We start from the raw sequence: 25,532 nt of genomic DNA, 5'->3' as shown, positions 1-25,532 counted from the left end.
TTACTATGTGCTGAGCACTGTTCTAAGTGCTGGGGTAGACATAGGGGAATCAGGTTGTCCCACGTGGGGCTCACAGTCTTAATCCCCATTTTACAGATGAGGGGACTGAGGCACAGAGAAGTTAAGTGACTTGCCCACAGTCACACAGCCAACAAGTGGCAGAACTGGGATTCGAACTCATGAGCCCTGACTCCAAAGCCCGTGCTCTTTCCACTGAGCCACGCTGTCATTTCAGACATAGTCTCTGTCCAACATGGGACTCACAGTCTTAAGAAGGAGGAAGAACTGGTGTTGAATCCTTATTTTGCAAATGAGGAAACTGAAGCCCAGAGAAGTTAATTGGCTAGCCCCAGATCAGACAGATGGCAAGTGGCAGAATCAAGATTAGAACCCATGTCTCCTGACTTGCAGGGAGAATACCAAAGAAGCAGTAAGACTGTAATTTTTTTACTCTGTATTTCGACCAACTTATCTCAGTACGTTTGTCCCAATAAAAATAACTCTTTTTCCTCTCTCCCTCTGCCTCTCCCTCTCCCTTTCCTGTCTTTCTTTCTGATTTCCTTCCTCTCACTTCTTCACTGTTATTTCCTTCTCTCTTACTCTCCTTCCTCTTTCATTCTCTCTATCTCTCTCTCTTCCCTCAGTCTCTCTTTTTCCTCTCTAAATGCCTCCTGTCTCTCCTACTTTCTTTCCCACAAGTCTTTCTACTCGAAGCCTGTCCTCATGCAGACTTTGCCATCACTGTATAAAACAACACCTTCCTCCCGATCTCACAGCCCAACAATCTTAGCATTATCTACAACTCATCTCTCTCATTCAATGCACATATGCGAGATGCTATCAAATCCTGTCACTTCTACTTTTATAGCATCTCTAGAATCCACCCCTTCCCCTCCACCCAAACTGCTACCACACTGATCCAAGCACTTATCATATCCTTCCATGACTTCTGCCTCAGCTTCCTCACTGACCTCCCTGCCTCCCATCTTTCCCCTCTCTAGTCCCTATATCACTCTGCCTCTTGGATAATTTTTCTAAAAAAAAATAAATTCAGCCTATATCTTTCCATTCTTCAAAAGCCTTAAATGGTTGTCCATCCACCTCTGCATCAAACAGAAATTCATTACCATCAGCTCCAAGGCTCTCAATCATTTCACCCCCTCCTACCTTACCCTGCTGATCTTCTATTATTATTTTAATTATTATTGCTGCTATTATGGTACTTAATAAGCACTTTACTGTGTTTTAAGAACTGCTCTAAGCTCTGGAGTAGTTACAAATTAATCAGACTGAATGTAATCCGGGTCCCCCATAGGGCTCACAGTCTATGTAGTCATACCCATCCCAACTTCACTCCTCTAACATTAACCTACTCTTTAAGCTCAGCCTCATCCTTCGCAGATCTGACTCTTTGCTCCCATCTCCTCTCTGGCCTGGAATGCCCTCCTCCTTTTCATCCAACAGACCGCTACTCGCCCTATTCTCAAAGGCATCTAAGAGTCTCCTCTCCCTTGAGAGGCCTTTACCAAGTAAGACCTCATTTCCTGTAATCACTCTGTCTTCCCTGTCGCCTCTGCACTTAAATCTGGACCCCCTAATAATAGTAATGATAATGATGATAATAATTACTGTGGTATTTGTTAAATGCTTACTATGTGCCAGGCACTGTATTAAGTACTGGAGTGGATACCAGCAAATTGAGTTGAACACAGTCCCTGTCCTACATGGAGCTCACAGTCTTAATCCCCATTTTACAGATTAGTTAACTGAGGCACAGAGAAGTTAAGGAACCTGCCCAAGGCCACAGAGCAGACACAGGCCAGAGCTGGGAATTAGGACCCATGACCTTCTGACTCCCAAACCAGTGCTCCCTCCATTATGCCATGCTGCTTCCCTAAGCACTTGATATTCATCTAATCTGTACTGCGAGTATGTACAATTACTTATTCCCTGCCATTACCAAACGGTAATGTATTCCAGTGTCTTTCCCTGCCAGTAGACTGAAAGCTCCTTCTGGGCAAGTAACACAGCTACCAGCTCAGTAGTAGTGTGCATTTCCAAGAGCCTAACAGAGCATTCTACAGAAAATGAGCCCTCAATAAATACTTTTGATAGATTGATTTTTTGATTTACCCCTCTCATTCTCCAGCCCACTCTTTTTTATCCTCTTTCCTCTTTCTCTCATTTTACTTCAGACTTGTTTTCCTTTCATCTGTTTCTTTTCATTGTTCCTTTCCTTCTTTCACTCTCCTCCTTCTTTCTCCCTGCATCACATTTTCTCTCTTCCATTTACCCTCACTTTCACTCTTTCTCTTTGCCCTCTTTCTCCATCTTTCACTCTTTTCTCTCTCTCTTCTCTCTTCTTCCTCTTTTTCTTCTCACTCTATTACTCTTGCTACTTTTCTCATTCCCTCTCTCATTCCCCATCTTTTCCCTCTGCTTCTCTTTCTTTCCCACTTCAATCTTTCCCCTCTTCATTTCTATTGTTCCACTTCTCTCTCCCTCCCTCTCACACACTTAATTTACTTTTCTGTCTCCCTCTCCCTTCCATTCCCTTTTGCCCTTCAGGAGGCCACCTTTACTTCTGACCAAGAACACGTATGAATGGACATCAGTGACATCTTCTTGGGGACTGTGATGCTGCTACAGATCAGCACTGGTGCGTCAGCGAATGTCTTCCTCCTCCTGTTTTATACCTACATGGTCTTCTCCAGCCACAAGCTCAGCTCATCAGACTTGATCCTCACCCACCTAGCTTTGGCCAATACCATCCTCCTCACCTATGGAATCCCAGAGACCATTTCTGCTTGGGGATGGAGAAATTTCCTGCATACCATTGGATGCAAGATTGTCTTATATGTTTACCGAGTGGCCCGGGACCTCGCCATCTGCACCACCTGCCTCCTGAGCATCTTCCAGGCCATCACCATCAGTCCCAGCACCTCCAGGTGGGTGGAGGTCAAAGCCAAATTACCCAAATGTATCATTCCTTCCTTCATCTTTTTCTGGGTCCTCAATCTGCTGATCGACATCAATGCACTGGTGTATGTTTCAGCCCCCCAGAACAGTACCGCAATTCAAATTAGATATGATCTGAAATATTGTTCAGTAAATATTCTCAGTGTGGAAGCCACCCTGATAAATGCCATTATGCTCTCTGGCCGGGATCTGTTCTTTGTGGGACTCATGAGCGCAGCCAGCGGCTACATGGTATTCATCCTGCACCAGCACCACCGGCGGGTCCGCCATCTCCATGGCAGTTCCCCGAGGGCGATGCCCGAGGTCCGAGCTGCCAAGAGAATCATTGCCCTGGTCACGCTCTACGTCCTCCTCTATGGGCGCCATTCCATCATGTTCAGCATTTTAGTTAACAGGAAAGAAAAGTCACCTCTACTGGTGAATATCAACACTGTCATGGTATTTGGCTTTCCTGTCATCAGTCCCTTCCTGGTGATTCACAGTGATAGGAGGATGAGAACATTTTGGAAAAGAGAATCAACTGTTTCCATCGTGGATTCTTCTTAGAGTCCCAAGGAATCTTCCTGCTCTCCCACTCTGACCTAAGAAGGCTCAGAATGAGAGTAATCAGGACCTGCTGACTGAATCCATTTAATGAGGCCTTAGACTTTCCCGATACTGTGTATGCACTACCATCCTTCCGTTCTCACAAGCTCGCAACCTTGGTGTCATCCTTGACTCTGCTCGCTCATTCACCCCACATATCCAATCTGTCACCAAAACCTGCCGGTCTCACCTGCACAACATCGCCAAGATCTGCCCTCTCCTCTCCATCCAAACTGCTATCTTGTTGGTACAAGCTCTCATAATATCCCAAAAGGATTATTGCATCAGCCTCCTCTCTGATTTCCCATCCTCCTGTCTCTCCCCACTTCAGTCTATACTTCACTCCACTGCCCGGATTATCTTTCTACAGAAATGCTCTGGGCAGGTCACTCCCCTCCTCAAAAACCTCCAGTGGTTGCCTATCAACCTTCACATGAATCAAAACCTCCTCACTCTTGGCTTCAAAGTTCTCCTTCACCTTGCCCCCTCCTATCTCACCTCCCTTCTCTCCTACTACAGCTCACCCCATACACTCCACTCCTCTGACGCTAACCTCCCTACGGTGAGTCGTTCTCAGCTGTCCTGCCATTGACCCCTAACCCAAATCCTACCTCTGACCTGGAATGCCCTCCCTCCTCAAATCCACCAAACTAGACCACTTCCCCCCTTCAAAGCCCTACTGAAAGCTCACCTCCTTCAGTATGCCTTCCCAGACTAATCCCTCCTTTTCCTTGCTCCTCCTCCCCTTCGCGTCACCCCAACTCGCTCCCTTTGCTCTCCCCCCATCTCTGACCCACAGCACTTGTGTATGTAAGTACAGATTTCTAATTATAATTCTATTTATTTTTTATTAAGGATGTATTTATATCTATAATTCTATTTATCTGTAGTGATGCTAATGATGCCTGTTCTTTTGTTTTGATGTCTGTTTCCCCCCTTCTAGACTGCGAGCCCATTGCGGACAGGGATTGTTTCTGTTGCTGAACTGTACTTCCCAAGCGCTTTTTACAGTGCTCTACATAGAGTAAGTGAACAATAAATATAATTAAATGAATGACTACAAGAATGCCAGGTACTGCACTCAGATTTGGGGTAAAGAAAATTGGATTGGACCTGTCCCACGTGGGATTTACAGTCTCAATCCCCATTTTAAAGCTGAGAGAACTGAGGCCCAGAGAAGTGAAGCGACTTACCAAAGGTCACACAGCAGATGAGTGGAAGAGGCAGGATTAGAACTCAGTCCTTCTGACTCCAAAGCCTGGACTCTAGCCAGTAGGTCATGGTGCATCCCCTCTGAAGAAGGGGGGAACTGTGTTTTGGCTGAATTGAAGGACTAGGGAACTTGGGTAGGAGGTAGGGTGTGAGCAAGGGCAGAGGTTGGAAAATTGTTGTATTTAATGATCCAAAGTTGACTTGAAAATATACTAAAGCTTGGCAGGAAATAGGCAGGGAGAGGATAAAATGCTCAGTTCAATTTCCTTGGTTTTTCCACTTGTAGTTTTAGTGAGACCTGTCTCTGGAGTGCTCTCTCTGGACTGGAAGAAGGGGAAAGAGACATGAAACAGTGGAAGAAGGAAGAGCAAGAGAGAGGATGACAGTTGAGATTGATCAATCTATGGCAGGCAAAGTTCTGAGCTCTGGGGTGGAAATAACCAAATAGGTTAGGTTGTAGTCCATGTCCCAAATGAGGCTCACAGTCTTAACCCCCATTTTACAGATGAGGTAGCTGAGGCACAGAAAAGTGAAGGAACTTGCCCAGGGTCACACATGAGACAGGTGACAGAGCTGGGATTAGAATTTAGGTCCTCCTGACTCCCAGGCCTGTGCTCTAACCACTAATCATGAGGCTTTCCATGGTTCTGGTGGTTTCAGCCAGGGATGACCCTGACTGCTTTTGGAGGCTTGTTGATGGCTTCCGGCAGGCTGGAATGGGTCAACCTAAATATCCCCGGCAGTCCCCTATATTGCCTCAGGTTATAAAAGGAAGAGGAGCTCTCTATAGGAGTGTTACTCAGTGAGAGAGTAGAAAGAATGTTGACGAGGTCGCTGAGCTTCCAAAAAGTCGAGTTCATTGTCATTCCCCTAGGGTTTGGAGTTTACAACCCTCCAAAACTCTCACCAGGGCCAAGGCTAGCTTACATATTCATCAGCTAGGACACCCTGATTCTTTGTTTTTCAACCACACTTTAGGCAACATCACTTAACTAGTCCTAGGAGTTTATTAGTTCCCTCCACCAACAATCATAGTGATTAAATATCTACTGTAAATTTCAGGTTTTTGTCTGGGGAGGCAACATGATTGGAAACTCAATCCAATGAGTGGTGCTCTGCACAGACTAAACACTCAGTAAATATCAACAATTGATCGATTGATCATTGTTATTGTTAATAATGATAATAATAAGATTGACAATAAGAAGAACACCCATTTTACAGAGGAAGTGACTTGTCCAAGATATCACAGTAGACAAGTGGCGGGGTCGAGATAAGAATGCATGACCTTCTGACTCCCAGACCTTTTCTTTAACCATTATGCTACACCAATCTTCTCCCTGCTTTCCCTCCCTCTCGCTGAGAAAAGTGATGAGGTTGAGACACACAGACAAGGAAGGGGCTGATAGGGGTTGAGACCCAGGCGTGTATGAGGGTGAGAGGGTCGGATTTGCACTAGAGACCAGGCTTGGCTCCTGGCAGAGCTGGGCTGTGGGTGGAAGCTGGGATGTACCTAGAGCTACAGGATTCAACAGTGAGGCTAAATCTGCCCTTTCTCTTCCATCCAAAGTGCTACTTGACATCCAGCCACTTGTCTTGTATTATTATTATTATCATTATTATCCGGGCTTGACTACTTCATCAGCCTCTTTGCTGACCTCCTTGGCTCATGACTTTCCCCACTCTGGTCCATACTTCACTTTGCTGCCCAGTTCAGTTTTCTAAAAAAAATTCAGTCCACATCTTCCCACTCCTCAAGAACCTGCTGGGACTGTCCATTTTACCTCTGCACCCAACAGAAACATCTTGCCATTCGCTTTAAAGTTCTCAGCTTTCCCCCTCCTACCTTACTTCACTGATTTCTTATTTCAATACAGCCCACACATTTTGCTGCTCTAATATCAATCGACTCACTATACTTCAATCATGTCATCAACCCTTTGCCAACGTCTTCCCTCTGGCCTGGAACTTTCTCATCTTTCGTACATGAGAGGTCACCCTTCTCCCTACATTCAAAGCCTTTTAAAAAATCACAGAAGACTTCCCTGACTAAACTCTCATTTGGCCTACTCACACTCTCCCTTCTATGTCACCCTTGCACCTGGATCTATACCTTTTTTCACCCCACCCTCAGCGCCACAAGAGATACGTACATATTCACAATTTATTTTGGTATCCATCTCACCCTCTAGACTGTTTACTTCTTGTACACAGGGGTAATGTCTACCAAATCTGCTACAGTACTCTCTCCTAAGTGCTTACTACAGGACTTCTCACACAGTAATTGCACAATAAATATCAATGCTTGATTGATTGGTTGGTCACTCCTCCCTCCTGGTAACACCAAGCGTCCTCGATTTCCCTAGACTAGTTCTCTCCTGGTTCTCCTCTCTCCCCCAGCTTATTCTCAGTGTCAGTCACTGACTCTCTTTTCACCTCTCACTCCATAATCATGGATATCCCACAAAACCAGTCTTCTGGGTTTCCTACTCTTCCACTTTACCCCTGATCTTGGAGGTCATCTGTCACGTGAACTCTCCTACCACCTCTATGCAGAAGACTCTCACATGCATAATACAGGCTCTGATCTCACTCCTACTGTGGAAGTTATAACATGCTGTGGGTTTGTGGTCTGAGGGTGTTGACCTCAAGACTGGTGCAGCTGTGGCTATGAGTGACCCTGGGGGTGAGAGTATCAGACACGCACTACAGACATCTGCTTGACTCTTGGCAGAGCTGGACTGTGGGTGGGAGCTGGGATGTACACGGGGCTGCCGGATGTGATACAGTTGTTGCCATGTTTCTCCAAGGGCAACTCTGATGGTCAGTTAGCAGCAGGTATTCATTCCATTCAATAGTATTTATTGAGCGCTAACTATGTGCAGAGCACTGTACTAAGCGCTTGGAAGGTACAATTAGGCAACAGATAGAGACAATCCCTGCCCATTGACGGGCTTACATCTAATCGGGGCAGACAGACAGACAAAAAAATAGCAATAAATAGAATCATGGGGATGTACATCTCATTAACAAAATAAATAGGGTAATAAAAATATAGACAAATGAGCAGATGAGCAGAGTGCTGAGGGGAGGGGAAGGGAGAGAGGATGGAGCAGAGGAAAAGGGGGGGAAGAGGGGGCTTAGCTGAGGGGAGGTGAAGGGGAGGCAGAGAGGGACAGAGAGAAAAGGGGAAGCTCAGTCTGGGAAGGCCTCTTGGAGGTGGTGAGCTCTCCATGGATCACTCAGGGGAAGAGCAGAGGAAAGGGGCTTTGTTGCTAAAGGGAGTTGGAGGCAAAGAATAAGGGCCAGTGGTAAGTATATAGGGGAAAAAAAAATGATGCCAGAGAAACAGAAAAAACTAGCTCGATCACTAAACCTCCTCTCCTTGAGGACTCTGACGGGATTTGCCTCTCCTGCCCGCCCGCCGGGGTTTCAACCATTCTGTGTCTCCCTTTCACTCCCAGAAGCCCGAAATGGTGAGTGAAAAGGGATCCAAAGGGAAGCGCTTTTCCTCCCAGTTTTTTTCACTCTGCTCACTCGGGCGCCTGGAAGTCTGAGGAGAAAAGGCGCGTAGAGGCAAAATGGGGCCTGCCAGCATGGCTCCGTGGCAAGAGCCCGGGCTTGGGAGTCGGAGGACATGGGTGGGGTCTCATCCCTGCTCTGCCACTCGTCTGCTGTGGGACCTTAGGCAAGCCACTTATTCATTCAATAGTATTTATTGAGCGCTTACTATGTGCAGAGCACTGTACTAAGCGCTTGGGATGAACAAGTCGGCAACAGATAGAGACAGTCCCTGCCATTTGACGGGCTTACAGTCTAATCGGGGGAGACGGACAGACAAGAACAATGGCACTAAACAGCGTCAAGGGGAAGAACATCTCGTAAAAACAATGGCAACTAAATAGAATCAAGGCGATGTACAATTCATTAACAAAATAAATAGGGTAACGAAAATATATACAGTTGAGCGGACGAGTACAGTGCTGTGGGGATGGGAAGGGAGAGGTGGAGGAGCAGAGGGAAAAGGGGAAAATGAGGCTTTAGCTGCGGAGAGGTAAAGGGGGGATGGCAGAGGGAGTAGAGGGGGAAGAGGAGCTCAGTCTGGGAACGCCTCTTGGAGGAGGTGATTTTTAAGTAAGGTTTTGAAGAGGGAAAGAGAATCAGTTTGGCGGAGGTGAGGAGGGAGGGCGTTCCAGGACCGCGGGAGGACGTGACCCAGGGGTCGACGGCGGGATAGGCGAGACCGAGGGACGGCGAGGAGGTGGGCGGCAGAGGAGCGGAGCGTGCGGGGTGGGCGGTAGAAAGAGAGAAGGGAGGAGAGGTAGGAAGGGGCAAGGTGATGGAGAGCCTTGAAGCCTAGAGTGAGGAGTTTTTGTTTGGAGCGGAGGTCGATAGGCAACCACTGGAGTTGTTTAAGAAGGGGAGTGACATGCCCAGATCGTTTCTGCAGGAAGATGAGCTGGGCAGCGGAGTGAAGAATAGACCGGAGCGGGGCGAGAGAGGAGGAAGGGAGGTCAGAGAGAAGGCTGACACAGTAGTCTAGCCGGGATATAACTAGAGCCCGTAATAGTAAGGTAGCCGTTTGGGTGGAGAGGAAAGGGCGGATTTTGGCGATATTGTAGAGAGAGAGAGCTAGGCTCATTCATTCATTCATTCAGTTGTATTTATTGAGCACTTAGTATGTGCAGAGCACCATAGAAGCAGCAGCATGGTTTAGTGGAAAGAATGCGGGCTTGGGAGTCAGAGGTCATGAGTTCTCATCCTGGCTCCGCCACTCATCAGTTGTGTAACTTTAGGTAACTCACTTAATTTCTCTGGGCCTCAGTTACCTCATCTCTAAAATGGGGATTAAGACTGTGAGCCCCACGTGGGACAACCTGATGACCTTGTTTCTCCCCCAGCGCTTAAAACAGTGCTTGGCACATAGTAAGCACTTAAATGCCAACATTATTATTATCATCATCAATTGTATTTGAATCCCCAAATTACTTCTCGTTCCTTCATCTTCTGATGACACTCAGTGACTCTACCATGTGAATTAAAGAAGTTTGTTCAGTCCCAGGCTGAGAGCATAGTGTTAGATGTGATTACTCCTCAGCGAATCACTCATTCAGGTAGGCACAGAATTCATTACCTGAGGGAGGAGAGAAATGAGGAAAGCAGCTGATAAATGCTGCTTCAGCCTCATCCTGCCAGCGTTCATCAAGCTGCCCACCCAGCCAAAAGGAGAGTGGAGAACAGGTGAGTAGGACAGAGGTCCTACTCACCCTTCTCTTTTTTTTCAGCACCTGGGAGCAGTGCACACCTGATTTATAGCAGAACAGGATGTGTGTGTTGGGATTTGGGACCCTTTTGAAATGACTGGGCTGGGAGACAATGAGGGTTGAACAGGGGATTGGATCTCAGGTCTCAGCTGGGATGAAGAATGCAGATGTAACCGGGAGGGCTGAGTTGCTAACCTACTAAGTCACTGTTGTGTGTTTTTTTTTCTTTCCAAAGACTGGAGGTTCTGGACTGGGGGGCAGTGGTGGGTTGGAAGTGATCTCCGAAGGCTCTAAGCAAGAAAGCAATCTAGAATATTGATTTGAGTGTCTTTTGCGTGCTCCCTAGGATTAGAAAAATCAGGGGACAAGAGGTTTGCTTTTAAGCATGCCCTCTTTAGTAACATCTGCCCCCTTCATCCCACATCCCAATTCAGCTTGATGTTACCCATCACAATTCTCAGGTGACCACTGTCACTTGATCTCCAATGATGTTCATTGGGTTCAGGTTGTTACTACGGGGATGGTGGTGACTGGCCACTGGATCTCACAAATTAGGCGGTAGCTAACCATGATGTCAAGTCATTAATGGTAATAATTATGGTCATAGTATTTATTTAATGGCTACTGTGTGCACACCACCATACTAAATGCTGGGAAACAGTACACAGTTGGGAATTAGAGACAGAATACGACCCTCGAGGAGTTTATGATCTATGAATATTAGTTAATCGAGTAATCAGTTAAACGATTGAATGGATTGAACACTTACTGCGTGCAGAGCACTGAACTCAACATATGAGAGAGTACAAGATAACAATATAATTGACATATTCCCCGCCCACAACCATCTTACAGTCTAGAGGGGGAGACCAAATGAGAGCATAGCATAAGGGAGTGGGAGAAGAGGAAATGAAGGCTTAGTCAGGGAAGGCCTGTTGAAGGAAATGTGCCTTCAATAGAGCTTTAAAGGTGGGGAGAGGAATTGTGGGTCGGTTATGAAGAGGGAGGGTGCTTCAGGCCGTAGGCGAGATGTGGGCGAGAGGGTGGCAGGGGGATAAACGACATTGAGGTACAATGAGTAGGTTGGCATTAGAGAAACTAAGCGTGTGGCCTGGATTGGAGTAGGAAAGTAGCGAGGTGAAGTTAGGAAGGGGCAAGGCGGTTGTGTTCTTTAAATCCCAAGGTTTGTGTTTAATGCAGAGGTGGATGGGCAACACTTAAATTACTCGAGGAGTGGGGAAAAATGGACTGAAAAGTTCTGTAGGAAAAGCTGGGCAGCAGGGCTAAGTATGGACTCGAGTCAGGAGAGACAGGAGACAGGGAGGTACGCAGGCCCGCTGATACAGTGATTGAAGCGGGATAAGATAAGCAGTAAGTTAGTTAAGAATTAGTCAGGGAGAAAATTGGAGGCAGATACCTCGGGAGCAATGAAATATTGAAACAGCATAAGGGATAAGGACAAACGCCCCCAATGAAAACCAAGTCAATAGGGGCTGTGCCTAGAGAAGCTTGAATTTCAGGCTCCTCGTGATTCAGACTCCAAGAAATAAACAAACTTGCAACAAATGACTCCCCTGGCCACCAGCTTTCTCCAAGTTTTATGAGGCCATGATTTTAATTAATTCATTAATTCATTAATAATAATGTTGGTAATTTGTTAAGCGCTTACTATGTGCAGAGCACTGTTCTAAGCGCTGGGGTAGATACAGGGTCATCAGGTTGTCCCACATGAGGCTCACAGTTAATCCCCATTTTACAGATGAGGTAACTGAGGCAGAGAGGTGAAGTGAGTTGGCCACAGTCACACAGCTGACAAGTGGCAGATCCGGGATTTGAACCCATGACCTCTGACTCCCAAGCCCGGGCTCTTTCCACTGAGCCACGCTGCTTCTCTAATTCATTCATTCAATAGTATTTATTGAGCGCTTACCATATGCAGAACACTGTACTAAGCGTTTGGAATGTACAGTTAAGCAACAGATAGACATAATGATGGGCTCACAGTCTTAATGGGGGAGACAGACATCAGAGCAAAACATAACGAAACAAATAGTCGACATTATCAAGATAAATAGAATCAAGAGGATGTACCCCCTCATTAACAAAATAAATAGAGTAATAAATAATATATACAAATGAGCACAGTGCTGAGGGGAGGAGAAGGGGGAAGAGTAGAGGGTTTGGGGACGGGGAGGGGGAGCAGAGGGAAATGGGGGCTCAGTCTGGGAAGGCTTCTTAGAGGAGGTGAGCTCTCAGTACGGCTTTGAAGAGGGGAAGAGAGTTAGTTTGGTGGATGTGAGGAGGGAGGGAATTCCAGGACAGCAGTAGGACGTGGGCCAGGGATCGACGGCGGGATAGGTGTGAATGGTGGACAGTGAGGAGAAGAGCAGCAGAGGAGCAGAGTGTTCTGGGTGGGCAGTAGAAAGAGAGAAGGGAGGTGAGGTAGGAGGAGGCAAGGTGACGGAGAGCTTTGAAGTCAAGAATGAGGAGTTTTTGTTTCACGTGAAGGTTAATAGGCAACCACTGGAAGTTTTTGAGGAGGGCAGTGACAAGGCCAGAGTGTTTCTGTAGGAAAATGAGCCGGGCAGCGGAATGAAGAATGGACTGGAGTGGGGAGAGAGAGGAGGAAGGCAAAACAGAGAGACGGCTGACACAATAGTCCAGTCAGGATATTTTAAGAGCTTGTACTAGCATGATAGCTGTTTGGATGGAGAGGGATGTGCTGATCTTGGCAATATTGTAAAGATGACACCGACAGGTGTTGGTGACGGATTGGATGTGTGGGGTGAATGAGAGAGCTGAGTCAAGGATGACACCAAGGTTATGGGCCTGTGAGATGGGAAGGATGGTCGTGTCTTCCTCAGTGACAGGGAAGCCAGGGAGATGACAGGGTTTGGGAGGGAAGCTAAAGAGTTCAGTTTTAGACTTGTTGACTTTTAGGTGGCGGGCAGACATCCAGATGGAGACGTCCTGGAGGCTGGAGGAGATATGAGTTTGGAGGGAGGAGGAGAGAACAGGAGAGAAGATGTAGATTTGGGTGTCATCTACATAGAGATGATAGTTGAAGCCAAGGGAGCGAATGAGTTCACCAAGGGAGTGAGTATAGATGGAGAACAGGAGAGGGCCAAGAACTGACTCTTGAGGAACCCCTACAGTTAATGGATGGGAGGGGGAGGAGGAGCTGGCAAAGGAGACCGAGAATGAATGGCCAGAAAGATAAGAGGAGAACCAGGAGAGGATGGAGTCCGTGAAGCCAAGGTGAGATAAGACGTGGAGGAGAAGGGAATAGTCAACAGTGTCAAAGACAGCTGAGAGGTCGAGGAGGATTAGGATAGAGTAGGAGCCATTGAATTTGGCAAGAAGGAGGTCATGGGTGACCTTAGAGAGGCAGTCTCGGTGTGGAGTGGAGGGGATGGAAGCCAGATTGGAGAGGGTCCAGGAAAGAGTTGGAGTTGAGAAATTCAAGGCAGTGAGTGTAGACGACTCGTTCTATGAGTTTGGAAAGGAAGGGTAGGAGGGAGATAGGACAATAACTGGAAGGGGAAGTGGATTGAGAGAGGGTTTTTTTAGGATGGAGGAGACATGGGCATGTTTGAAGGCAGAGGGGAAGAAGCCATTGGAGAGTGAGTGGTTAAAGATAGAAGTTAAGGAGGGGAGGAGGGAAGGGGCGATAGTTTTCATAAGGTGAGCGGGGATGGGGTCCGAAGCACAGGTTCAGGGGTTGGCACTTGCAAGGAGGGAGGAGATCTCCTTGCGGATACTGCAGGGAAGGATGGGAAAATAGGGGAGAGGGTTGGGAGTGGGGAGGATGGAAAAGGGGGAGGGGCGACTTTGGGGAGCTCAGACCTGATTGTGTTAATTTTCGTGATGACATAGGTGGCCAGATCTCAATGGAAAGAGCAGGGGCTAGGGAGTCAGAGGTCATGGGTTCTAATCCAGGCTCCACCACTTGTCAGCTGTGTGACTTTGGGCAAGTCACTTAACTTCTCTAGGCCTCAGTTACCTCATCTGTAAAATGGGGATTAAAACTGTGAGCCCCCTGTGGGACAATCTGATCACCTTGTATCCCCCCAGTGCTTAGAACAGTGCTTTGCACATAGAAAGTGCTTAATAAATGCCATCATCATCATCATCATCATCATCATCATCATATCGTTCGGGGTGACGGATGGGGGAGGGGCAAGAACAGGGGGCCTGAGGAGAGAGTTAAATGTCCGGAACATTTGGCGGGGGTGATGGGCATGGGCATCAATGAGGGAAGAGAAGTAGTTTTGCCTGGCAGAGGAGAGGGCAGAGTTAAAGCAGGAAAGGATAAAATAAATTTTAAGTGAATAATATGGCTTGGTGCTTAGACCTTCGCCAGCAGTGTTCAGTAGCCTGAGCATAAGAGCAAAGGAGGCAGATGGAAGCAGAGTTCCAGGGCTGCGGGTTAGTGGAGCGAGAGCGGCATAGGGAAAGTGGGGCGAGCAAGTTGAGATGAGTAGAGAGGGCAAAGTTGAGAGTGGTAACCTGATCATCGAGAGTGGGAAGAGAGGATAGAGAGGCCAGGTGGGGTGAGATGCTTTGGGAGATATGGATGGTGTCAAGAAAGTGGAGGTCTCTGTAGGAGAGCAATACAGATTTGCAGGGGGAAGGAGTGTGAGAGAGAAGGAAGGTGAGAAGGTTATGGTCAAGAGAGGGAATTCAGAGTTGGTGAGGGTGGACATAGTGCAGCGGTGAGAGGTACGAAAGCCTTCTCCAACACCACATTTCAAAATAAGTGTTCCTCTTTCTATCCTGCTCTTTCACTGTCCAGCATTCAGATCCACACACTGTCACTGCAAACACCATAGAATTGACAACTTGTAATTTTGTGGCATCTGTTACACCAGCACATTTTGTAACTTTTTACAGGCTCTTCCTAGCAAGTCTTCCTAATGTTAATCTTTGGCATAATTCTTGACTACTAGTTCCTTTATCGTTGATTATTGATCCCAGGATTGTCAGCTATTTCAATCTTCTTTCCATATCCTACACATGTGTTAAAAACTTCCACTTGTCGTGATCTCTGTTTTCTTGACATTCAAAAGTAGGCCCATCTTTATGCTTTGTTCCTTAACTTTTGGTAACAAACCCTTCACATCTGCTTCACTTTCTGCTAGTAGGGTAGTATCATCAGCATAATGAAGGTTGTTTATATTCCTTCCTCCAATCTCTACTCCCCATTTGTCTTCATCCAATTCGGTTTCTCTCATTATGAATTTAGTATAAAGGATGAACAGATAAAGTGATGATACATCCTTGTCTCACACACTCACTAATGGGAAACCAATCTGCTTCTCCGTATTCTGTTCTTATTGAAAGTCTCCCATTCAACACACAGGTTCCATTCTAATGCAATTAAATGGTCCGGTATGCCCATTTTCCTTAATGTGCTCCAGAGTTTCTCATAATCCACACAATCAAAGGCCTTACTAAAATCAGTAAAACACAAGCAGACTTCCTTTTGACATTCTCATTCATACATTCCTTTATTCAATCCTATTTATTGAGTGTTTACTGTGTGCAGAGCACTGTACTAACTACTTGGAAAGTACAACTCAGTAAAAAAGAGAGACGATCCCTCCCGAGACTGGGCTTACAGTCTAGAAGTGTATAACCATTAAATCATATGGCTATTGAGTGGCTAGCCATACCTGTTGACAAAATTTGGGAAGAACTTTGAAAGATTCCTCTCCAGTTGCCTGAAACCACCTCAATAGGAAGCCTATCACAGCAGGGTGCCTTATTTTAGGGAAGGCAGTGTAAAACTGACCTAACCTCATTTTCCATGATGAGTGGCGCTAATTCAAAAGGAACTTCCTCAAATACTTTTTGCATATTGCTTTCTTTCTGTTATAGTTCCTGTGTGTATTCCTTCCATCTCTGTTTGATTCCACTAGCATCTTTTATTGTCATTCCATCTTTCCTTTGACAAAGCCAATATGAGCATGAAAGGTTCCCTTAATTTCCTTCATCTTCTGAAATAGAGATCTTGTCCGCCCTCTTTTATTATTGACTTCCATTATTTTACGTATGCTGTTAATAGCATTCCTGTCTGTCCTTCCTGGCAGAGCGCTGGAATTCTCGGCTCAGTTCTTTAACTAGGATCTTTTGTCTTCTGAGTTGTGCTTCCTTCCTTTTCCTGGCTACTTGGAGAGTTTACATTTGACATCCGTTTGGGCTTTTTCTGCTTTCTGACCTTTGGCAAACCGGTGTCGCTTTCTTCCTTGATGGCATTTTTCATCTCCGTCCACATTTTCTCTGGTTCCTTGTCTGTGAGATACAGTGCTTCAAATCTATATTTTACATGATCCTTAAACTCAGGGGGGATATTTGTTGGGTGCTATTTGGACAACTGTAAAGTGAAATTGATCTTTTTAAGTTTTAGCCTGAGTTTACACATTCACAGCTCATGATCTGTTCCACCAGCAGCTCCGCCATGTTTTTGCTTCCAAAATCGAACTCCTTTTTCTACAAATCTCTTTCTACAAATAATATAGTCTATTTGATTTCTACATGGTCCATCTGGTGAAGTCCATGTCTACAGCTGTCGTTTAGGTTGGATAAAGAGGGTGTTGGCAATAAAAAGTTGCTTGATTCTCAGAAACAGCTGGTACCCGGCTTGATTCCGACTTCCAAGGCCCTATTTTCCAGAAACCTCCATTTCCATTCCATTACCAGCTTTTGCCTTCCAATCCCCAGCAGTAATCAACACAATCTGATTGCAGCTTTTATCAATCACTCTCTGCACTTCATTGTAAAACCTATCTATTTCTTCTCGTTCTGCATCTGTTGTTGGGCCATACACCTGAAGTATCGTCATGTTGAATGGTTTTCCTCTGAACCTAACAGATACCAGTTGGTCATCGACAGCATTCTATCCAATAACTGTCTTGGCAATTTTCTTCATCACAATTACCATTGCGCCATTTCTTCTTTTTTCAGCATGAGCAGAGTAGTAGATGATAGGCTCATTCAATTGGACAAGTCCAATACCAGTCCATTTCAGTTTACATATTCCTAGGATGTCGATCTTCGATCAGTCCATTTCATCCTTGACTATTTCCAGCTTTCCCTGGTCACACTCTGCATGTTCCACGTTCCAATAAGAAAGGTATCTTTCCAGCTCAGATACTCATTTCTTGTCTGGCAACATCAGCGACCAGAGTTCTTGAAGGCTTTATTCTGACCACATCATAAATACAAACAATACACTGAGTCATCATCCACTCATCTCTGGTAGTTCATCGCGTGCCTTCTGACCTGAGGGGCTCATCTTCCAGCATGATAATTGTAGTTGTCCTGGAATATGTATCCATAGAGTTTTCTTGGTAAATATATGGTAGTGGTTTACCATTGCCTCCTTCCATGCAGAGAGAAATTGAGTCTATGCCATCATCTTTGATCAACATTTTGATAATTTGAGTACCCGCCTTTGACTCTTCCCCAAACCACTGCTGCCCAGCACAGGTGAATCAACTTTGTGTGACACTTCAGCTTAGACCTCTCCATTATGGGTAAGCCTACTGAGGGTATCTCTCAATGGCTTAGTTCTAGACTTCACTGGTGTACACAAACTCTCCTGCCCTGGTAAGGCGTTGATTCATAGGAGAGGAATACTATATTACTTGGGGCAAAATTCTCCTATGAAAAGATAGGGTTAATTTACAGAGAAAAGAGATAAATGGAATTATTTATTGAATAGCTGAATAAACCTATGCCCAAACATGCTGATGCTGGGTTTCAGAAAATACAGTGCTATTAATTCACGTACCCCACCTTATGATTCATTGGCAGGTATATAAAGGTGATTGATATACAGGATCTGTTATCTGCAGCACAGTTTCAATGTCGAGCTGTAGCTCTGTGATCCAGAAGGCTTTGGAGCCACTCCGTCTCTTCGTCGCCCACCTCTGCTCGCTTTTGATCTCATAATCTCCAGGTCATGTCCAACTCGAGGAATGCCTTGGGTAGTTCTTCAGATAGTATCCTACACTCCTGGCACCGGCAGGCAAGTCTAGGTCTAGGACTCAGACCTCCCTATCCTCTAAGCTGGGTTCTTCCCCTTAGGCAGGGGAAACAGCAGGTCACCTTGTCCTATTACCAGTGGTTGTCAATCAGCCATCATATTCGGGAAATATTTTGTGGATCCAAGTAGGAGCCCTTCTGTTGGGAGCTTGAAAAGAAATGGAACTGGAACAAATGTGGGATCTGTGTGGGTTTACAATTTGATATCAGGTCCAATAGCTACAAACATAGGCATTGCCCAATTTGCTTGTGTGCACCCCAGAGTTTAGTACAGTGCTGGGCACATAGTAACCACTCAACAAATAACAAAATTATGATTATGATTGATATTATCCTGAGTTGCTTGTCTTTCTATGTCCTGTAAGTGTGTGCGTCTCTGAGCATCTCTGCGTGTATGTGGGCATGTTTGTGTGTCTTGCCACTCCACCTTCTAATCCTCCTCATTCCCCAGACCAGGTTCCTTTGGATGAAGTCTCCCGACATTCCCGCTGTGAATCCCAGAGAATAGATGCCAGTGAGTTATCTTATGGCTTCCTGCTTCTGCTACAGATCATTATTGGCATCTGGAGAAATGTCTTCCTCCTCCTGGTTGATGCTCACGTGGTCTATACCAGCCACAAGTTGTACCCTTCAGACTTGATCTTCACACAGCTGGCCTTAGCCAACACCATCGTCCTTCTCTCGTTTGGTATCCCTGAGATCTTGTCAGCGTGGGGGCTGAGAAACTTCCTGGACACCATTGGATGTAAAATCCTCTTCTACCTCTGCCGAGTGGGCTAGGTCATTGTCATTTGCAGCACCTGCCTCCTCAGCATCTTCCAGGCCGTCATCATCAGTCCCTGCAACTCCCGGTGGGCGGGGGTCAAAGTCAAACTACCCAGGGGCATCCTCCCCTCCTGCCTCTTTTCTTGGGTCCTCAGTCTGCTGACAGAAGTGACTACACCGATGTACATGGAGGGACCCCTAAACTTCATGGATATTCAGATGAAGTTTATTATCAAATATTGTTCCTCCAATAGTCCAATTGCAGGCACCACTCTGGTAAATATGGTAGTCCTCTCCCTGTGGGACCTGTTCTTTGTGGGGCTCATGAGCACGGCCAGTGGCTACATGGTGTTTGTCCTTCACACACACTAACGGCAGGTCCAGCACCTCCACGGACCTGGTCATCCCACCAGGGCGATGCCCGAGCATAGGGCAACCAAGAACATAGTCACCGTGGTCACTCTGTACGTTTTCCTTTATGGACAAGGGACGGTCACGCTGAGCATTTTAGTCAACCTGAGGAAAAAGATCCCCTCAGCTGGTGAATTCCTCCAAGATATTGCCCTCACCTTCTTGGCTATCAGTCCATTTCTGATCCTTCACAGTAACCAGAGGATGAGCATGAGCAAAATAATAATGATAACTGTGAGGTTTTTAAGCATTTAGTATACACCAGACACTGTACTAAGCACTGGGGTAGTCATAAGGTAATTGAGTTGGACACAGTCCCTGCCCCACATGGGGCTCATGGTCTTAATCCCCATTTTACAGATGAGGTAACTGAGGCCCAGAGAAATGAAGTGACTTGCCCGAGGTCACACAGCAAAGTGGCAGTGCTGGGATTCCTTCCCATTCCCATTCCAATCCCATCCCATCCCATTCCAATGGGATTCCCATTTCCTTCTGACTCCCAGGCCCATGCTCTACTGCTTCTTTGTGTGGAGGCATGCAGCCTCCCCTCCCCCAGAGTCCCTCTATGGCTGCTCATTTTGGGGGATCTTCATTCCTTTATTCATCATTCAATCGACTTTATTGACGGTTTACTATGTCCAAATTAATCAGTAAGCACTTGGGAGAGTACAATATAAATGGACACATTCCTGCCCACAGCGAGCTCACAGTCTAGAGGGGGAGACAGACACAGTCTAAAGAGGCGAGATTTGCTTTGCTTACAGGCAGTAGTGCTCTGGCATCCTGTGTAAGAGTGTTGGCTGGAGGCAGCCTAGGAGGAGCAACCGAAGATTTAGCTTCCCTCCTGCCATTATACCCATCCACATCAACAGAAAGCAGGGAAAACGGTCCTGGAATATGGAGAAAGAATGAGGTTGAGTGGGAATCAGAAGGGCTTCACTAATCGGTCCTCTGGGGGTAGAAACCTGGTCCAGAAGGAAAAGGCAGCAAATAGCCCTTCCCCATCATATTCATTCAATCATATTTTTTGAGCTTACTGTGTGCAGAGCATTGTACTAGGCACTTGGGAGAGTACAATGCCACAATAAATGGACATGTTCCCTTCCCACAGAGATTACAGTTTGTTGGGGGTTGGAGTGGGAGGAGATGGGCAAAAATATGAATAATAATTTAAAGAAGTAAATTTCAGATATGTGCATAAGCACTGTGGGGCTGAGAGAGGGGACGAATAAAGGGAGCAAGTCAGGGCAATGCGTAAGAGAGTGGGAGAAGAAAGGTGGGGCTTAGCCAGGGAAGGCCTCCTAGAGGAGATGTGCCTTCAGTAAAGCTTTGAAGTGCAGGAGAGTAATTCTCATCGAACTTGAGGAGGGAGGGTTAATACCAGGCCAGGGGCAGGATGTGGGCAAGGGGTCGACTTTGAGATAGGCAAGAGAGAGGCACAGGGAGAAGGTTAGCATTGGAGGAGTGAAGTGTGCTGGCTAGATTGTAGTAGGAGAGAAGTGAGGTGAGGTAGGAGGGGACAAGGTGATCAAGTGCTTTAAAGCCAAAGCGGTGGAGTTTTTGTTTGACATGGCGGTGAACGGGCAACCTCTGGAGTTTTTTGAGGACAGGAATGACACATCCTGAATGTTTCTGTATAAAAATGATCCTGGAAGCAGGGTGAAATATGGACTGGGGGGGGAAGGGGGGAGGATGGCAAGTCAGCAAGGAGGCTGATGCAGTAATTAAGGCGGGATGGGGTGAGTGATGGTTTTAGAGTGGTAGCATCTTGGACGGAAGGGAAGGAGCAGATTTTAGAAGTGTTGTGAAAGTGGGACCTACAGGATTTAGCAATGGATTAAATATGTGAGTTGAAGAGTCAAGGATAAGGAAGGAGTCAGCTTCTGGAAGCAAAGACTTGCCTCATCTGGGTGAGCAGTGGGGCCAATCGAACTCTTTGATAGCACCCAAAAGGAGCTCTGCTGGCAGCAGAGGAGCAACTCAGAACGGTCTATGCTTGTGTTTACTGCTTTTATAAAAGAGATTTGTTCATTTTCTCCCCTTGAATTGTATATGGAAATTCAAAATGCACGCACCCATCCCGTTTTTCTCATTTTCTTAGCTAATTCATAGTATATCTTTGTGGATAGTGTGAAGAGATGTGTGATTTTCTGTGAAACTGGCATGACACTGACTAATGTTATTCATTCAGTAATATTTATTGAGCACTTGCTATGTGCAGAGCACTGTACTAAGTACTTGGAATGTACAAATCGGCAACAGATAGAGACAGTCCCTGCCCATTGACGGGTTTACAGGCTAATCGGGGGAGACAGACAGAGAAAAACAATAGCAATAAATAGAATCAAGGGGATGAACATCTCATTAAAACAATAGCAATAAATAGAATCAAGATGATGTACATCTCATTAAAATGAATAGGGTAATGAATCCACACAATTGAGTGGATGAGCTCAGTGCTGAGGGGAGGGGAAGGGGGGGTAGAGGGGCAGCAGAGGGAGCAGAGGGGAAAGGGGAAGCTCAGTCTGGGAAGGCCTCTTGGAGGAGGTGATCTCTAAGTAGGGTTTTGAAGAGGGGAAGAGAGTTAGGTGGAGGTGAGGAGGGAGGGCATTCCAGGACAGCGGGAGGACGTGGCCCAGGGGTCGACAGGTGAGAACGGGGGACGGTGAGGAGGTGGGCGGCAGAGGAGCGGAGAGTGCGGGGTGGGCAGTAGAAAGAGAGAAGGGAGGAGAAGTAGGAGGGGGCAAGGTGATGGACAGCCTTGAAGCCTAGAGTAAGAAGTTTTTGTTTCGTGCGGAGGTTGATAGGCAACCACTGGAGGTTTTTAAGAAGGGTAGTGACATGCCCAGAGCGTTTCTGCAGAAAGATGAGCCGGGCAGCGGAATGAAGAATAGACTGGAGTGGGGAGAGACGGAGGAAGGTCGATTAGACAGAAGGCTGACACAATAATCCAGCCGGGATATTATGAGAGCCTGTAACAGTATGATAGCCGTTTGGGTGGAGAGGAAAGGGCGGATCTTGGCGATATTATAAAGGTGAGACAGGCAGTCAAGAGAGCGGAGGTCTCTGTGGGGGAGTAGTACAGATTTGCAGGAGGAGAGAGTCTAAGAGAGGAGGCAGGTGAGAAGGTTATGATCTGAGAGAGGGATTTCAGAGTTGGTGAGGGAGGAAATAGTGCAGCGGTAGGAGATGACGAGATCGAGGGTGTGACTGAGTCGGTGAGTGGGCGAGATATGGTGGAGCAGGAGTATTAACCTTCCTTTTAATTTACTCTGAGCTGAAACTTCAAAACCAAGTTGGCCCTAATAGAGTCTGGACAGGAGAATATGCTAGAGAAATTGAAAAATATGTGTCTTTTGTATTGGTCTTAAAGTGATGCTAAATGAAACCTGCAGGCTTTTCTATACTTGCAGTTTAAATGGCATGGGATTTAAGGCAAATTATTTCTTGCAGGAATAGAATCCTTGTGAAAGTATATAGATTTCTAGTCTGACCATCCCTCCTTAGTTGTATACAAAAAAAAGACCTAGGAATATAGGAATTCTACTATATTGAGCTCAATTTTGTAATAAATATATTAAACTCTTGAAAATAATCAAGTGGTTCTTACCTATAATTTTTCTTTACTTTGCTGTTTTGCTCTCTGAAAAAGAAATGTAATTTGAGAAACACAATGTACATAATGGACTCTTGATCCACTGAGCTCTGCAACTTGGGTTCATAGCCCATCCTAATCACATCTCTTGGGAAGCAGGATGGCCTAGGGGAAAGAGCCCAGGCCCAGGAGTCAGATGCCCTCTGCCACTTACCTGCTGGGTGGCCTTGGGCAAGTTCCTCAACTTTTTTGTGCCTCAGTTCTCATCTGCAAAATGGGGATTCAGAACCTGTTATCTCTCCCACTTAGTCTACGAGTCCCATGGCTTAGTTGAAAGAGGACAGACTCAGGAGTCAAAGGTCGTCATGGGTTCTAATCCTGGCTCTGCCACTTGTCAGCCTTATGACTCTGGGCAAGTCACTTCACTTCTCTGTGCCTTAGTTACCTCATCTGTAAAATGGGGATTAAGACTATAAACCCCATGTAGGACATCCTGATTACCTTGTATCCCCCCCAGCCCTTAGAACAGTGCTTGGCACATAGTAAGCGCTTGAGAAACACCATTATTGTTATTATTGGTATTCCTCCCATCAGTCCCACTCACCTATCTATGTAACAGCAATTCATTTTAATGTCTATCTCTCCTATAAGACTGTAAACTCCTTATGGGCAGGGAATGTGTCCACCAGCTCTATTGTTTTGAAATCTTCCAAGAGCCTAGTACAGTGCTCTGCATGAGGTAAGTGCTCAATAAATGCCATTGATTGACGGGGTTCACAGATAGAAGAAGAGTGAAGAATGAGGCCTGGTGAGCTTGGTTATGAGCTTGGTTAGATCAGAAAGTTTGAGTTGGGGCAGAGTAACTGAAGGGAGTGGATACGACACAGAGAGAAAGCTCATAGAGAGCCCTAGAACCAAAAGTCACCAATGTCTGATGCGCAGAGGAATGTGTAATCATTGACAGTTTTTCTAGGAGTTGGAAGAGAGTGATAACCATTTAAACTGTGAGGAAGGAGCACATCTGGAATAGCTCTTTAGGAAAAACTCACAAGACTTAATGATAGACTGGATATGAGAGTTGCGATGGAGTGGAAAGCCAAAGATTTTGCTCTGACTGTGGGCATCCTAGACAGGGAGGGGATGTTGGAGTTGTCCCCCATGATGGGAAGGTTAGGGGGAAGAGAGAATTTTAGGAAAAGGAATAATTCAATTTTAGGCATATTGAACTAGAGTTGCTACCTTGAAATCTAGGGGGGAAATCCATCAGGCACGAAGAAACGTGAGATTTGAAAATGAAGGAGAAGGAGATCAATGGCGACATGGGCTAGTCTCATTAAGATGTTAGCTGAAGCCCTGGAAGAAAGAGTGCATGCTATCTATGGATGTGGTCCGAGAAGAGCGCTTCGAGGGAAGTAGAGACAGATGTGGAGCCAGTCACTGAGGCTAGGTGAGAGTGTACAGACTGTATAGAAGAAAGCTGGAAGACAACTGTTAAATCAAGATTTTACTAAACTTGGCCTGTTCCCGGAAAATGAAAGACTATTCATCTGTAAAGCAACTGTTTCCAGGATGGCAGAATCCTGGAAAAGTTGATGACAAAATGCCACCCACCTAAATGGAAACAGTATGCAAGCTTGAAAGGAGGTGAGCTGCTTCCCAAAGAGAAATTGCCTTGTAAAGCACGACTGAACCCACAGAAATCACCCCCCGGCCACCAGGTGAGAGTGCCTAGGTTTGCCTACATTCCCAGGGAAATAAATGTTTACTGCACATTATCCCAGTTAACAGAATATTCACACTATATGCCTAACACTTGGGTCAACAGTTTGGGGTTTTTTTCTTAAATTGACTCACTTTTTTCCCAGGGGAAGACCCGGACAGAATCTCTGGCCAGCAGGACATGAAATACAAATCATTATGGCCTCTAAAGTCTGGAGTCCTGACCTCTGAAATGGATGTTATTGCTTCACCAGAAGACTTGGAGGAGAATCTAAAACTGTGAGTTCCTTACAGCCACCAAACACCATGGGGACTAAACTGCATGTCCTGAGCTGAGGATTTCACCTCTTACCTCTCTTACAATTCCTATTTGGCTTAAAGAATGAAATAATTCAGGAAGAGATGGGCCTGTGAGCCCACTGTTGGGTAGGGATTGTCTCTGTTTGTTGCCGAATTGTACTTTCCAAATGCTTAGTAGAATGCTCTGCACACAGCACTCCATGAATCTGATTGAATGGACGAATTAATTTGATATTAGTCCCACTCCTCAACCCCACTGCTCTTCCACACATATCTGTAAATTGTATTATGAATTGTATATTTGTGTTAATGTCTGTCTCCCCCTCTACGTGCCTCCCTGGGACATTTCATTTCATTTAAAATATAAGTATAGTTATCAACCGGTAATAGTAACTGCTCACCTACTGGGCATGTGATATTGTTGAATTAAGTGAACAACCATCCACCTTAATCAAGGTGTAAACGTCAATCATCTCCCCTTCCAGCCCTGAATTTTGTGCTCTGCATCATGGTGCTCTGAACACGGTGAGTGCTCAATAATTACAATCAAACAGATTTATATTAACATCTGTCTTTTGCCTTCTGCCAAGCTTGTCGTGGGCAGGAAACACATCTACCAACTCTGTTATATTGTACTCTGGTGGCTCAGTGGA

At 45.9% G+C, this 25,532-nt stretch overlaps 2 pseudogenes; both read left to right on the top strand.

The window, feature by feature from the left end:
- Positions 1-2,592: 2,592 nt before the first annotated feature.
- On the top strand, positions 2,593-3,611 carry ORNANAV1R-PS3671 (annotated as a pseudogene).
- ORNANAV1R-PS3617 (vomeronasal 1 receptor ornAnaV1R-ps3617 pseudogene) lies at positions 18,594-19,520 on the top strand (annotated as a pseudogene).

The sequence above is a fragment of the Ornithorhynchus anatinus genome, chromosome 15 (genome assembly GCF_004115215.2).
Source record: "Ornithorhynchus anatinus isolate Pmale09 chromosome 15, mOrnAna1.pri.v4, whole genome shotgun sequence".
Taxonomy (NCBI): domain Eukaryota; kingdom Metazoa; phylum Chordata; class Mammalia; order Monotremata; family Ornithorhynchidae; genus Ornithorhynchus; species Ornithorhynchus anatinus.
This window is presented reverse-complemented; position numbering and strand designations above follow the sequence as displayed.